The sequence below is a fragment of the Sinohyriopsis cumingii genome, chromosome 4 (assembly GCF_028554795.1).
Source record: "Sinohyriopsis cumingii isolate HCF-2022 chromosome 4, ASM2855479v2, whole genome shotgun sequence".
Classification (NCBI taxonomy): Eukaryota; Metazoa; Mollusca; class Bivalvia; order Unionida; family Unionidae; genus Sinohyriopsis; species Sinohyriopsis cumingii.
Genome location: NC_142964.1, coordinates 104,345,081 through 104,360,323, shown reverse-complemented (window position 1 = coordinate 104,360,323; position 15,243 = coordinate 104,345,081). Strand labels below are relative to the sequence as shown.

At 35.4% G+C, this 15,243-nt stretch overlaps 1 protein-coding gene across 7 annotated transcripts in view; it reads left to right on the top strand.

Annotated features, from left to right (window-relative positions):
* The window catches only part of LOC149801823 (alpha-2B adrenergic receptor-like), a 73,029-nt gene that overhangs the window by 19,507 nt on the left and 38,279 nt on the right, over window positions 1-15,243 (top strand). Inside the window, exon 1 of one of the 7 annotated variants that reach the window (XM_089956183.1) lies at window positions 9,347-10,315. The exons of the other annotated variants lie outside the window; for them this stretch is intronic. The gene's annotated coding sequence lies outside the window, so the exon portion shown is untranslated. Of the gene's footprint in view, window positions 1-9,346; window positions 10,316-15,243 lie in introns of those variants that run through there. 7 annotated transcript variants of the gene reach the window in all.

Sequence of the window (15,243 nt, the reverse complement as noted above, 5' to 3'; positions counted from 1 at the left end):
TTATATTTTTTAAAGTTTCTCCATGATTATAAGTTATAATTATATTTATTACCTGACATTGTCCAAAATCAAGGTCACTTTGTTTCTGACTAGAGGCATTGAAGATGTTTTTAGTTCGGTAAACAGATAACTGTATAGGAACATCAGTTTCATATTAGGGCCATGATCAAAAAAAGTAAACATCTTTATCATGGTCTGGATCATGGTCATTGGAATTACCCCATAAAATAACTTGCGTACCTGATGATCACCATATCTTTATTATAATTTTGGTAATAAGTTTATATTGTTGAGAAATCAGAATGCTCTAGAATGAAAAATTCCATTGTCATATTATTTCCAGAAAATAAAATGTTAATTGTGACCTAGGTCAAGTAGAGAACGTTATATTCGTGTTAACCTAGAAATTATTCATTTTTGCTGTACGATCTTGATGCAGAATCATTTTCATAGTTGTGTTCAGTTTATATTTGGATTTATTTATTCAACTGTATTCACTGGAAACAGGAAGTGCTCATCTATATTATTCTTGGACAGAAATATTATCTTGAAATTATAGTTAATTCAAACAAGGACATGGTGGATTATATTATTGGGACAAATGGGAAGACTGTTAATACATCTTCACACTGCAGGCTACCGGTACATTATCACATTCAAGACTACAGGCACATCGACGCCTTCCGCTCTAAATCCTAGGTCGAACTCCACTGACATTTATTTTGAGAATTTTTCATTAGGTCTGGTGATCGAATATTTTGGATTATTTGGGATAGTTCTTTTTAAATTTTCCCCTTGTGTATTATAGAGAAGTAACTAATAAGTTGAATTTTACAAAACGTGTTGATTTTCTCTCTTTTCTATTACTGAGTTTCAGACCATAGAGTCGTAAAATTTGGATAAATAGTTGTAAAAGGGAATCTCCTTTGCTGCTAAAAAACATAACGAAGACGACGAATGGGTCACTGTTACGCGTTATATAATGCTTTCTGTACTTGTATTTGTGCACAACTTGAATATGATCATGTACTCTCTCTCTCTCTCTCTCTCTCTCTCTCTCTCTCTCAATGTAATTACAACTAAAATAACAATTATACAATGATTGTTACGAAAACTGATCTGAAATGAGCTATATATTTCTTTGTCCTAGTTCATAATCTGACATAATATCATACAGGAAGATATTCAACACTAAATTTGCATTTATGATAATATGGGTTATCACCAGTACTTTTAAATATTCATAAGCTGCCTTATTGTTATTTCGTTGCCACTCTTATTGCAAAATATGAATAAAAGAAACATGCAAATTGATTCCGATAGTATTCCTAGAGCGTTAAAGGATATGACTTGAGAGGACCCAGTACGTGTTTTTTTTTATATGAAAAAGACCATATCAGACTATTTGGATCCAGTGTTTAGAAGACAAGAACACAGTTATATTTATTGACATCTGAAAACTAGTAACAGAAAGTTGTCATCTGCAACATTTAAGAAAGTTATGCTACCACTAATCGTGTGACAAACTCTCTCTCTCAGAGTTACTACATTTCACTTCTGGAATCATTATTAGAAATTATTGCATACCTCTCCAGGTACATTATGTATTGTGTCCCTCTATCATTTATAAGGAGCGGTTTGCACAATAATGACGCGACCGGCATATCAGTTTACATTGTCTGCCGATTTTTCTGCTTTGTTTTGTTTTTTGAATGGTGGGATCAAGGTGTTTTTTTATTCTCAAAGAGTGATCACTCAGTTCTTACTAATGAATCGATTTAACAAAGTGGCTTTTGATAAATAAATTTCAATTCATGGTGATGTAAATAAATTGCATGCTTCTTTTCTATCTATGAACATATTAAACTTTTTTAAAATTTTTTAATGCCTCATCCATCATTTATTCTGTTAGCTTGAGTTCCTACACCTATATGTAACTATGTAATCTGATCACGAATATGCCGATGCGGATCAAATAAAGTATGTGAATTTATCGTTATTTTCTCTCATTTTTACCCTTTTAATTTCACGGACATTTTATTCTACTGTTCGTATTCCACAATGGCTTTTAATTAATCATACGACTAGTCTGCACGAATGTTGCCAAAAAGAAGTCTTCCTTAAAACTGTTTGAGGTCTCTTTATCACCAATTACACATTAACGTACCCGTGTAATGAAGGTATTAAATACAGTAAAATCCATCCACGCCCAAGCTTGTAACTTATGTGAACTTATACTGCACATTTGAAGTAAATAGTGCATTAGAACCTCGAATGGCTGTCTATCAGATTTCCGTTTCATATTGCACAAACTGTTGCCTTAGCTACAGAAAGGAACTACTTTTAGACGCGAAACGTTTTCAGCGCTCAGTGGAGAAGATTATACCGCAAGCAAGTTATCCTTGGGATGATTTGATGAAAAGCACATCGATTCCAATATCAGTGAGCTTAATTCTATTATTCCTTGTCTCTTGAAATTACAGTATCAATATCAAATTTAATATAACCTCTCCATAGCTGGTAAACATTGGATTTCGCAATCACTCATATAAACAATAAAATTTATAACACTAATCACTATTTTGAGTTTTGGAAAATCGACAAATCGACAAACTGATTATGTCTGTCCTTTCCGTAGAGTAATTGACCGTAAATCCGAATACTAAGGTAGCTGAGTGTTCGTGAGTTTAGTAAAGAATAACAGCATAATAAGTTCTTCTTACAAATAACTTCTCCATGTTTTACGCTCTATAGAATAAACCAGAATCTACCTGTTCCTACAGGAATTCAACCTTTTAACTTTATTATGTTTCAGCTAGTTTATTTCAGCTTGTTTCTGATACTGAAAAATATTTGTATTGAGTTATAATTTGATGAGCCATAACGACATCTGTTATATTATGTTAATTTATGTAAGCGCAAATTATATCCCCGATATGTCATAGTTATAGTAATCATAGGCTATTAAGCCAATTTGGAGAATTATTTAAAAGAAAATAATTATTGTGCAAAAGATAATTTTAATATTTTTGCATGGTTGTCCTTTTCTAGTCTTCTTGGTTTAAATTCATGTAGAAACAGCCATGTAAAGTTTCGCAAACATAACCGTTTTTCTGTTTTATTTGTTTGTCTTGTCAATGTTTTGTATTTGCCTTTGAAATAGACTCATTAAAGAGTCGAAAGCGCTCATGCTTGCTAGATACTAGTTTCGCAATGTTCGTTGTCAGTTTATTGTATTTATGTTAATCACTCCCTGGCACACGTAATCCCTTGCAGGATCCAGTGCACGTGAAAGGATTGTTATTCGCCATATGATTTGTATTCTTTATATATATTATGATCAGGTTAACCCCATCAGTATCCCAGTAATACTAACTGCCATAAATACCAAATATTTCCCATAATGTTAAATCCCCATACGTCCCAACAGTTCCTACGTAACGTTAATTCCTATTAAAGCCAAAGCCACCCACCCCAAGTTAAATTGCCCTAAATCCACTGTGGCATGTTATGCTAATTTTCATTCATCTTTTTTTTTGTCTTGTGCTCTTGTATTTCCATACATATAGATACCAGCCCATTGCGACTACTTGCTTTATCTTCAAGCTGTTGCACACACATTACAAGTCAGGCATGCTGAAAGCACATTCAACTGTGTGAGAACATGTTAAGGGGGGAAAAAAAAATCTCGTCAAATTTAAGAACCATCCTAACGTTGTTAGCATACAAGTAATGGCATGCATAAAGTAAGTGTCAAAACAAGGCGCCTGAGCTCGTGATGTTTTCAGTCGTCTTTGATAATATAATTAACTTCTCCGTATAGTTTCTGATTGCCAGCGTATTAGGGGTTCGTGTAATTTTGAGTCCTGCATTACTTTGTCCATATGTATACTTGTTCGTGTGTTTAATATCCTTGATATTTCATTTAATGCCATGACTTTCCTTCCCTCAAACGATTGTACATTTTATGCCATTCTTATCCTATATATCCTTTTTTCTGGGTTTCATTGTATTCTCCATTGCTATCAAATTTTAGTAATGAAGTCCAAATATATTTCGTATGAAGGAGTGTCGTCGTCTAAGAAAACAATATGAGCTTTCTGCATAACACCACCAATTATTTTCTGTAGTCTTTTCATACAACGCAATCTTTGTTCACACCCTTTTCAGTTTAAAAAAGTTTCAATCGGCATTGTACAAAGCATAATACAACAGGGGATGATTCTCTGACCATTAATCTGCATTCACCATTTTCATATATGTGAAAGCATACACTTTGGTCAGTGCGTTGAGCATCGCAGTTTAAAACTAATGGTAATACACACATCCATTCAGACACAACTGATACATATTCACAGAAAAGTTGAATTTCAACAATTTAATTAATGTGCTTCTCCTAAATCCATCTTTGCTTTTGTCATTTGTAAAACTGATTTGTTAGGCAGAAGCAGTGATCTCATACTTCGGGCCGATCACTTAATTGTCAAGAATGGGAGACATGCTACGTTCTCTCAAACCTGGCATATTTTATTTTCGCTTACATCAAAATAATTTTTTCAACAAATATAATAGGTACAATAAGTGAACAAACGTTTTTATCTTTTAATCATTTGATGTTTTGGGCCATGAATTTGATTAATGGATGTCACGATGACTTTGCTAATTCTTAATTTGATTGCACAAATTCTTACTCAGTAATTTCATAAATTATTTTTCCTCGTCTTTTGTTCTCTGCATAGCTTAAATGTTGTCTTAGAACTCGTTCCTGTGGTACAATACACTGAATAGTCAAGTTACAAATGCAACTGTTAGGGATTTGCAAACTTATATCGTTGTCTGTGGCTATAATTGCTTTTGGACCGCTCCGGTGGTATAGTGATTAGAGCGTCCGCTTCGGATGCTGGAGGTCGTGGGTTGGAACTCCGACCGAATCATATCAAAGTACTCTGAAAATGGTACTAACAGCTGCTTCGCTATGCGCCCAGCATTAAGAGGTTAGTGTTAGGACTGGTCGACCTGGTGTCAGGATAATGTCTACAGCATGATGCCTCAGTGCTTGACGTCACTATAAACTGCCACACTGCAGCTATCGTAGCAATATGACTTCAAAATTGTTAAAGCTACGTTAAAATTCGAAAACACACACAAACACACACACACAGTCAAAGTTCGTTGCATATTTGCCGGTCAATGACAGTGGACCCAAACTGCTGTTTTCTTAAAAATATCACACAGATATGAATCTGGCAAGGTTATATTGCCCTTCGTGTTCAGATATGAATCTGGCAAGGTTATATTGCCCTTCGTGTTCAGATTTGAATCTGGCAAGGTTATATCGCCTTTCGTGTTGATCTCATTGAAAACATTCAAAGAAGAAATTTCATCCTTGTCGAATACCTTTTCGCATTGAAAATCTTGAAAAATCATAAATCCGAAAACCCTTTATTATCTTAAATATTATAGGAACATGCTAGTTCAATCTGGAAAAAGTATTATGTTCTTGTGGTTGCCTAGCTACATTTTTATTATGGGTAATGACAGGGCAAATAAAGCAGTCAACATTGCCATGCAGTCAACCCTATTCCCAACAGAAGATTACATAAACTAACTCAAGCTATTGTCTAAATCAGCATATTTGTCTTACTTTTAATGTTATGTCGCTTTAAAACTACAAAACAACGTAAGGACGTCAAACTTAGTACTGGAATGTGACATCCCTCGTAAAGAAGAAATTGTAGAGATGATATGATTTTGTAACGATCACGTGTCGGACCCATATACCTGACCCATACTTACCTCCCGATGGGCGAACATCTTAATTCATTCCCAGTGTACAGTGACACTGACAGACATTCTTTTCGAGTGTCTACTTTTACCAAGCGAGACGAATTATTTTGAGGTTAACTGCATGAAGAAACTGGATCATGATGTATCACTCTTTGATTGTATACGGTTTATATAACATTCTGTAACCCTGTTGTGACCTTGAGTTTTAAGGAATTTATATGTTACCGTATCTTTTATTTTATATACATGTACAGAGTTTCAATATCTTCACGATTTACATTTTATTTTGCTGTTCTTGATGTTTACATTTATTTTCTCAAGAGTTTATCTTTCTAATTTTTCTCTGCAATTAATTTTGACATTCATCGAACTTTACCTTTAGCTGGCCCCATATAGCCAGTATTCTGCTGAGATGCCGTATAACTCTAATGTATACGCCCATATTACATAAAAGAACTTTCATCATCCCCATTTTGTTTATGCTGTGGCAATGAAACTATCCGATATTTCTTTCTTACTATATCAATTATATATTTTGAAGCAGTTATTATGCTTCGGCATCTTGAAAAGAGGGATGATAATGTCATTCAGACAAAAGCTACAAAACACCTCGTTATTATGGATTACGACCAGTCATTCGATACTTTTTGAAGATTTGAAAGGATTTCCCTTCATACGAAAGCGATCATCAGAGACACAGAATTGGTCATGGATATCGTTTCTCGGCAGCGCGATAATGTCACTTGATTTGAAGTACGTGAATAGGATCACCGAAGCCAATCAATAGTTAACTTCAATTCATGTCTCAGTTGTATTTGTGTTCTGTAATATTTTGTAAACTACAGCTACCGCAGTTCAACGCAATTACGAAACTATTCTATTTGTAACAGCAAATCTTTAGCAAAAATGAATTACATCTCTCTTTTTAAATTAGTCTAATTTATCTCACAAAAGTTCATGCAATCAATATTTGTCTTGTCCCATTAATACACCTATCTACTTGTCTCTTTGCTTCATAATCTAATACACTTCTATCAAACACACACACACACACACACACACACACACACACACACACATTCTTGTAAAACCTACACGGAACATATGATTTTTACCATCAAAACGGGGACATTTTTATTTTAAATTATGAGCGATAAAGATCTATTTTAATATACATTTGATACATACATGTCATTTCTAATTGATTTGTGGTTGATTTCCAAGAAACACTGTATGAGAATCTTTACCATCAGAACGGGGACACACACAAATGCACAGTGCTAGAGATTATACAATCAAATAGGGGACATTCAATAAGTATGTATTTTGATTCTAAATAGAAATCAATTCAATCTAACTACTGCAGTAATCTCACCTGATACACATAGTTCCCGTCCATATTAATAAACTAAATTAAAATTGTCATGTTGAATCTTTATATAATGTTTTTTTGGATATATAAGTAAAAATGGTGTCCGGGAGTTTGAAGAAGTTGAATTGTCTGAATTGCGTGAAAATACCAAAAATGTGTCCCTTTTTCTAAAATGAAAAAAAAATATCAAAGATCTGCATACCAATATTCAGTTAAAATAATTTTATTGGCAAGACTACGGTTTAGAATTTAAAATGTCTCACACAATAACACATTGTTAACTTTGGTGTACAAAAGTTTGCCATCTTAGTGCAATCCCCTTCATTAATAAGCCAATGCATGATAAGATCTCTTCAATATGAAACACACCAAAATTTTATTTTGTATGATGGCATGGTTTAGTTTTAGTGAGCTCAGGTCAGAGCCGCATAAGTGTCCCTGTCGCCAAATAGTCTCTATTAAAATCTAATTGTGTAGATTGATTGTGTGACTCCATGTGCAGTATTCATTATAGACTGGTAAATCGTACAGTGGAATGATTGAGAAGGGACTGTCCATTTATCTGGAGACGCCTTTTGTTCTTACTCTGATGGTAAATATGGTGTAGAGTTACAGGCTTATAATCATGATTTGACTGACTTAAGGTAGCGTAGGAAAAATAGATCCCGGTATTTAGTGTTTGAGTTGTGATTTGCATTTTATGGTAGTTAAGTACCGGCGCTTCGTTACGGAAATGTATTAAAAAGAAACAATGCATTTATGATGTAAATGTGTAGTTGTGATATTGGTGGTCATGCATTAATTAGAAGAAAAGAAGTATAGTTTGCTTCATTCGTTCACTAAAGAGACCTCTTGTATGTAACATTATTAATGTTCTGCCTTTCGCTTAGTGAAGTCAGTTGTAACTTTAATGTTGCGTATTTGTGGTCATTGCTTGATTAGAGAAAACGCGACGACTGTTATCGTCATGTCCTTAGAAAAAGGGGAAAACAAGAAACGTACGGCCAGAAAGAAATGAAGCTAGCAAGAAGGAAGAACGATAGACAGAAGTAACGAAGCAGAGAGAGAGAGAGAGAGAGAGAGAGAGAGAGAGAGAGAGAGAATATACAAAAATGTACTGACTAAACGAGAACAGAATGTGACATATTTGATAATTTACTTCTGAGTCAAACAAAATTTATCTGATTGTTTTCTTTTACATTATTTATACTTCAGCCAGCATACACATTTATGATATATAGAGAAGCATTAAATTTGAGTATAAAAGCTTGTATTTTCAGCTTCGTGACTGGTGCCATGTACAAGCACTTAGAAAAAGTTATTTTTATTTCCTATTGGTTCAGTCTTAACTTGTCGGATTACCTCTAATGCGGTTAATTGTAGGAAAGATATGATATTATATTTTGGTTAGCATGTAGACTGTTTATTAATATGCTTCTAACTACATTTGAATGAACTAAAATCAATGTTGATATTTTCCAGTGTATTTCTTATGCAAATGTTCACGGCTCAGAGTTAAAATGGAAATAAAACATACAAGCGCAGATGAATTGCTAGAATCTCTTGTCCATTGTAAAAACCGTGCATAATATCTGCATGAAACATTTTATTCAGTTTTCGTGGTTCCCGATCTAATTTGTCGAAATGTGTTATGAACGTTAGACTACCCATTAATAAACATGTATATCGATATTGCTGTCTGTGTTAAAACAGAAAATATATCATATATATTTGTCTATGTTTATATAAATGATTTAAACCCTGTTAGCTCTTCTTGATGCCATCTTCGGTTAGTAATTCGGTAACGATATGCGCAAGCCAACAGCGCAACAATGTGAATTTGTACCGCGTAAACAAGGACGCAGTTTTCCTACTGATTCACTCTAGGTTTTGAGTCGAGTGGGACTGGTGTATTCTTGTGTATAACACGATGTGAAAAATACCAACAAAATGGGGACATGCTCAGATACGCTTATTTTAAGGTTTGTCTCATTAAATAAGGCCTTGGCATTCCATTAAAGCCGACATTACAAAACGGGACGTCACCGTTTCGAGGTGTGTTCCCGGTCGGTTGGTGTGTATTCACACTGATGTATCCGTTTCTCGCCTTTTACAAACGCGCGCGCGCGCGCACACACACACACACACACACACAGATATTATATATACATACCTGTCCTAAACGTCAACTGTTTTCAGGGGTGACCCAGATACGGAAGCCATTCTAATTTCCTCCTGCAAATTTCCTTTATATACATGCCATGTATTTAAGTCACCTGTCTTCTGCTGACCATGAGTTTTCTTACCAAACAATGATTTCGCAATGCCTTAAGCGGCTGCTGGAACGTATCAGCAGTTACCGTTCCAAGAATGTACACCATAACTTCACTAATTTGATGTGCAAGTCATTGTTTAGATAACGGTATAACATGAAAATATATGTTTATCGGTTTCATGTATTGATTGCGCCTACCATACTCCAGTCACAATTGTCAAACTTTAAGGTGTCAACATCTCAGATTCGAAAGCAGAGTCGCTTGTTATCTGTACAGGATACGATCGAATGAAGTCACTTGCTCGATGGTGGTTAAAATAAATAAGTTATAGCGTCAGAAATGAAGTCAACGTTTATGCCAGTGTGGCAGGTATAGCTATATATCTTCAACTTTTTACCTGTGAATTAAACGTGAAATGCGAAAGTTTGATGTTGGTACTAGAGCTGAAATAGAGCCACCGTTTAAAAGTACTGCCAGTGGTCTCATGAGCAGATCTGTATTATATGTGCAATTCGGTAAAAACGTTGCTTGTATTTAATTCTAACCCCTAGACTCTGTGGAAGATAGCATTTTTCATGAATCAATGCCTGCACTAGAGGTATCATACAGAACACAATGCATTTAATTATCCAACAGCACATTTCACTAATAGCTGTCTTATTGAAGGAAAGAGGAAAATCGATTACGAATGGATTTGGTTTTGAAGCAAACGCTGAATGCTGACCAATGAATGCATCGTGAAGCAAAAAATAGTATTACAAGTGAAAGGTATCTATCGCTTCTCGGGGATACTGGCTTTCAGAATGTCCTAAGGGCTTAGGAGTGTATGTGCAAGAAGACAATAACATTTTCAACTTGATGATATATCATTTCAGACTCTGTAAGTACTTTCTCTGTCTCTCTCTCTCTCTCTCTCTCTCTCTCTACAAAAAGGAAAAATATTTTTAACCTCTAGAGGACTCGAAATGCATTAGAAAGAATCTGATCGGACAAGTTTGTGATGCTTGGATTCAGCTGAAAATATTCACCATAGATAATTAAATGTTGTCTGTATATATATATATATATATATATATATATATATATATATATATATATATATATATATATATACAGACAGAGACAGAGACAGACAGACAGAGACAGAGACAGAGAGAAAACAAACTTCGAATGTGCTACAAATATGAGTTTGGAATGTTAGTACAGGAAAGTAATACTTTGATTGTAATGTCTGCGATGTCAGTCGTGTCATCATTGTAGATGATATAATTTTTATGGAATAAAACGAGGGCGTCTTATTTTGTACTAACATAATTGTATTTACACTAATACGTTCCATTCTATTATGCCATAGTTTTCTCAGCTTTGTGATTTTTTTATGACTTTGGAATAGTGTTTGCAAAAGTCCTTTGTTTGGTCGCTATAAGCACATCATTGTAAATTGTTTGGTGGCTATATACACATCATTGTAAAGTGTTGTATTGCACATAACTAATTAGGATGCATACTGGTTTCAAACTCGAGAGTTTAGTTTATTTGTGTCGAAGTGTTTGCAAGACAAGACTTTTTCTTTTGTCTCCTCTATATGTTCATTGCAAAGATAATGTGGTCCAGGTCTTCATCACTGTCCCCATATGTGCCTGAGTAGGAAATAACCTACATAATAATAATAATAATGATAATAATATTAAGGTTTGATGTATTGTTCTCATAATTGGCTATGCGCAGAATTCTAAAATAAATTTAATAAATTATATGTTGCCTTTAACTACAAAAGAACTTCAATTTTCAGAAAATCATATATACTTTTGGAATATTTTGATAATGACCATTTTCAATCGATATGCCACGGCATGTAGTACGCTTTTGACAAATAAGTATATTAAATACTGACTAAATGGACCTCATTACACTTACATTAGTGAGATATAGTTTCCAAAAAACATTTTTATGAAAAAGAGCACAAAAATTGTTTGTATTATGCAAACTTTGTCAATGAACTTTTGCCTAAGTTCGAACATTAGTTTTGCATTGTCAGCATATCGACTCGGGTTACAGAGCTTCATCAGCTCTAACAAACCAAGTGACAATATGGAGTCCAAAGGTCAAACGTCCTTAACATTTGCAGGTAATTGTGTACCAGACGTATTTCGCTTGTAGTCACGGAGTATATTCTTTATCAGATCTGTAAGTACTTAAAGTGGAAAGGTTACGGGCATGATGTGATGGCACCATATTGCTGTTTAAAACATTAAACTCGGTCTTGAACGCCAGTTGTGATGAACTAAAATTATAATGTTTCTATTTTAAAGAAATTTTTTAACATTTTGCAATTAACAATACACATAAATTCAGCATAGTTTGAATTATTGAATAAATCCTTCTTGAGAGTAATATGTGCAAAGCAAATTTAAGCATGGCTGCTAACATCAAACAAGCAAGGATTTGTTCTTATGCAGCTCCGTCAGTTTTTGCAATTTTAACGTATGAGCGTAATATTGATTTGAAGAAAAAAAAAAAACAACAGTAACATGATATCTTTTAGCCCTAACAATTTTCTTTGTATTTTGTACTGAAATGCGATTATAATCATTCAATTCATACTCATTATTTTCTTTTATTGAATATTAGGAGAGAAAACTTGGATCTTTGTCTACAAGAAGAGAATGAGAATCATAGCCATAACTTTATCTGTGTATTAATTTATTAACGCTTCAAGTCGTTATCCGAAGAAGATCGGATATTTCATTCCCATGCCCTCGAACTCCTATCTTTTTTATATTATGATTTCTGTACAAACGGTTGTAAATCGTCTTTGTCTCATATCATTCGTCTTTTTATATCTTTTAGACATTACTCACGTCTTCGCTCTGACCCAAATTGACCTCAAGTGCGACAATAGTAGTGAAGGGGGATATTATAGGGTCTATGGGACTTATCATTAAAAATACCCTTGGGAACATATAGGGTCTATGTAAATTTAACATGGAGAAAAATCGTGGGAACATATAGGGTCTATGGGAATTAACATGGCCAAAAATCGTGGGACAATATAGGGTCTATGTAAATTTAACATGGCCAAAAATCGTGGGACAATATAGGGTCTATGTAAAATTGAAACAGGGAGGGTCTCTATTTTTTTTGTATTTTTAAAAAAAAAAAATAAAAAAAAAAAATAAAAAGGGGTAGGCAATGGAAAGGCTATCTCTTTTCGAGAAATATGGGGGCCCTGAAAAGGGCCTTTGGTTTATGTTAATATGCCCTTAACATAAAGGGCATTTGCAACATCTTCTTTTCCTCAAACTTCGTCTTACAGCAGGGCCATACATCAGAGTCCTCTTGAGGCAACCTTGTCTCTCTATATAGACTCTTCTTATCCACAGGCTGCTGCTGGTCCTGTGGACAACGGTCCACTTGGATCGGACATACATGAGCATGTCCGTCCTGAACATCATTGTTGACACAAGGGTTGAAGATTCAACGTCGGTCCACATGTTGAGGCTCCGAGAATACGTGAATCAATGCAGTGAACTGCGCTTATTTATAGGGACAGAAAGGATTGAAACGGATTGAGTTCATTCACCAATCCGAACACGCGTTACAGAATTCAGTCAGCCCGCATCCAATCCGAAGAGAGCAGTCTGTGACGTCACGTAGTCTATATAGATTCGCTAGCGCTTGTGTGCAGTCAATCTATGCGACAGTGATTCAACATGACGGAAACTCAGAAAACGATCCAATGGGGTGCACCAGCAGGGGAGACCGCCCAAGGGAACCCGGACTTACTTTCAGAAGAGGTGAATTGGGATTTTGTGGATTTTCTTTCCTCGCAAGAATTTGTTCCGGAACCTTCGTTACCTTCTTCATTACCGCAAGTGGAGAATTTTAGACAGAGACAGAAAGAAGAATTGGAGAAATTTATACAACGACAAAAGGAAGCGGAACAGGCTTTTCTCCTACAGCAACAGCAACAAGAAGAAGAGGTAAGAAAAAAACAACAGCAACAACAGCAAGAAGAAGTAGCAGCAAAGAAACAAGAGGGTGAAAATCAAACGGTCACGGTACTGTTGGACATTTTAGCGGAGTTAAGAAGTCTGAAACAAATGTATCAGACTTCTTTATCACGACCGAAGAGAATGCGACCTTCCCGAGCTAAACACGTCAACCCTGTGACTAAGCCTACCGTACCACCCTTAGTGATTTCAACCCAATCATTATCATCATCATCAACATTACGCAGTCCAGAAGTAGGCCTTGGCCGTGGCAAAGGCATAAGGCAGTTAAAATTGATTGCTTAAACTCACCCCTACACCATAAAGAAAAAAGGCCCTTTTCAGGGCCACCCATATTTCTCGAAAAGAAATACAATTTCAATTTGCCAATAACTCAAAATAACTCACCCATTTTACCCTTATAGTACGTGTCTTTGTATGAGTGCGTGAGTGTAGCTTCTTATTTTAAAATCACAACTCAAAGACACTTACCTTATATCATTCATTTATTCTTTTCTCCATTTTTTTACAATCCAATTCACAATTCATAACACAACACTTTAATAAAAAGTTCATTGACTTCTTCTTTCTCCTTGTTTAGTCTCTCTGTTTTTTAAATTTCTTCACCGTCTTTTCCTCATTTTCTTCCCTTCTTCTTTTCTTCTTCTCCTGTTTCTTTGCCTCTTGTAAATAGAATTGTCTTTTTTCTTCCTCTTCTCCCTCTGAAGAATCCCTCTCTTCTTCCGAAGAATCCCTCTCTTCTTCTGAAGAATCCCTCTTTTCTTCTGACTCCTCTTGTTTCTTTTTTGGGCAATCTGGAGACCAATGTCCTTTTTCTTTACAATAATAACAACAGGTATCTTGACTTTTGTCTTTTTTATTCCCTGTTTTTGTTCTTTTTTGACGGTCTGGACACTCAGAAGACCAATACCCTTTCTTCTGACAGATATAGCAAGTATCTTGACTTTTATCTCGAAAGGAAGGAGAGTAGTCCGTAGGCTGGTCTGAAGAGAATTTTCTAATGACCCCTCGCAAAGCTCTGACGAAACGTTCCATCTGGTTAGTCTCTTCCATCGTTGTGCTCGGCTTGAGAGTGAAATGAATAGTGAAAGGACAAGACACACACCCTTTTATATACGCTGGTCTGTTATGACTATAAAGTAGCTCATGGTGTTTGAACTTGAGTCATTTGACGTTTTTCACTCAAGATGAAACGATCTAATTCATTCGAGAAGAAAGAAGAAAGTAAGAGGCAGAAACGTGATCTATCGCCTCGAACCAGGGCTGAAATCTTGGCACAAATTCATGTCAGTGATTTTGAAGAGGACATGAGTGAACCAGAATTTGAAACCTCTAAACCAAGTTCACCACCCTTAGTCAACCCTGAAAAGTACTATTCCATTCGAGAGACGGAAAAGCGCTCCTCTAGAAAATTTAGAACCACGGCTTACAAATACACAGTGAAGTTTAAAGATTTCAAGTCCGAAGTACCGTTAGAGAAAGCAGAAGGGTTCATCACCGGAGTGTGGGATTCTCTGCTCACTTCATTCAAGCAACAATGTCAACCCAAAGAAGACGATCGCTTGAGACTTTCCATACAACACGACGGTTTGAAATCCCCTGTTTGGATCGAGTTTAGCACCCCTGCAGAATTGACCGCTTCCAAAGTCATGGACAAGATTCAACACGTGCAACAATCTAATGACCAGTTTGACATCACCGATGGAAAAGCCACATTGGACATGACTCACGTCTCTCCTCCTCAAGGGACCGGATGCAAAAAGATGTTATTGGTGAACGACCTTCGCAGCATTAA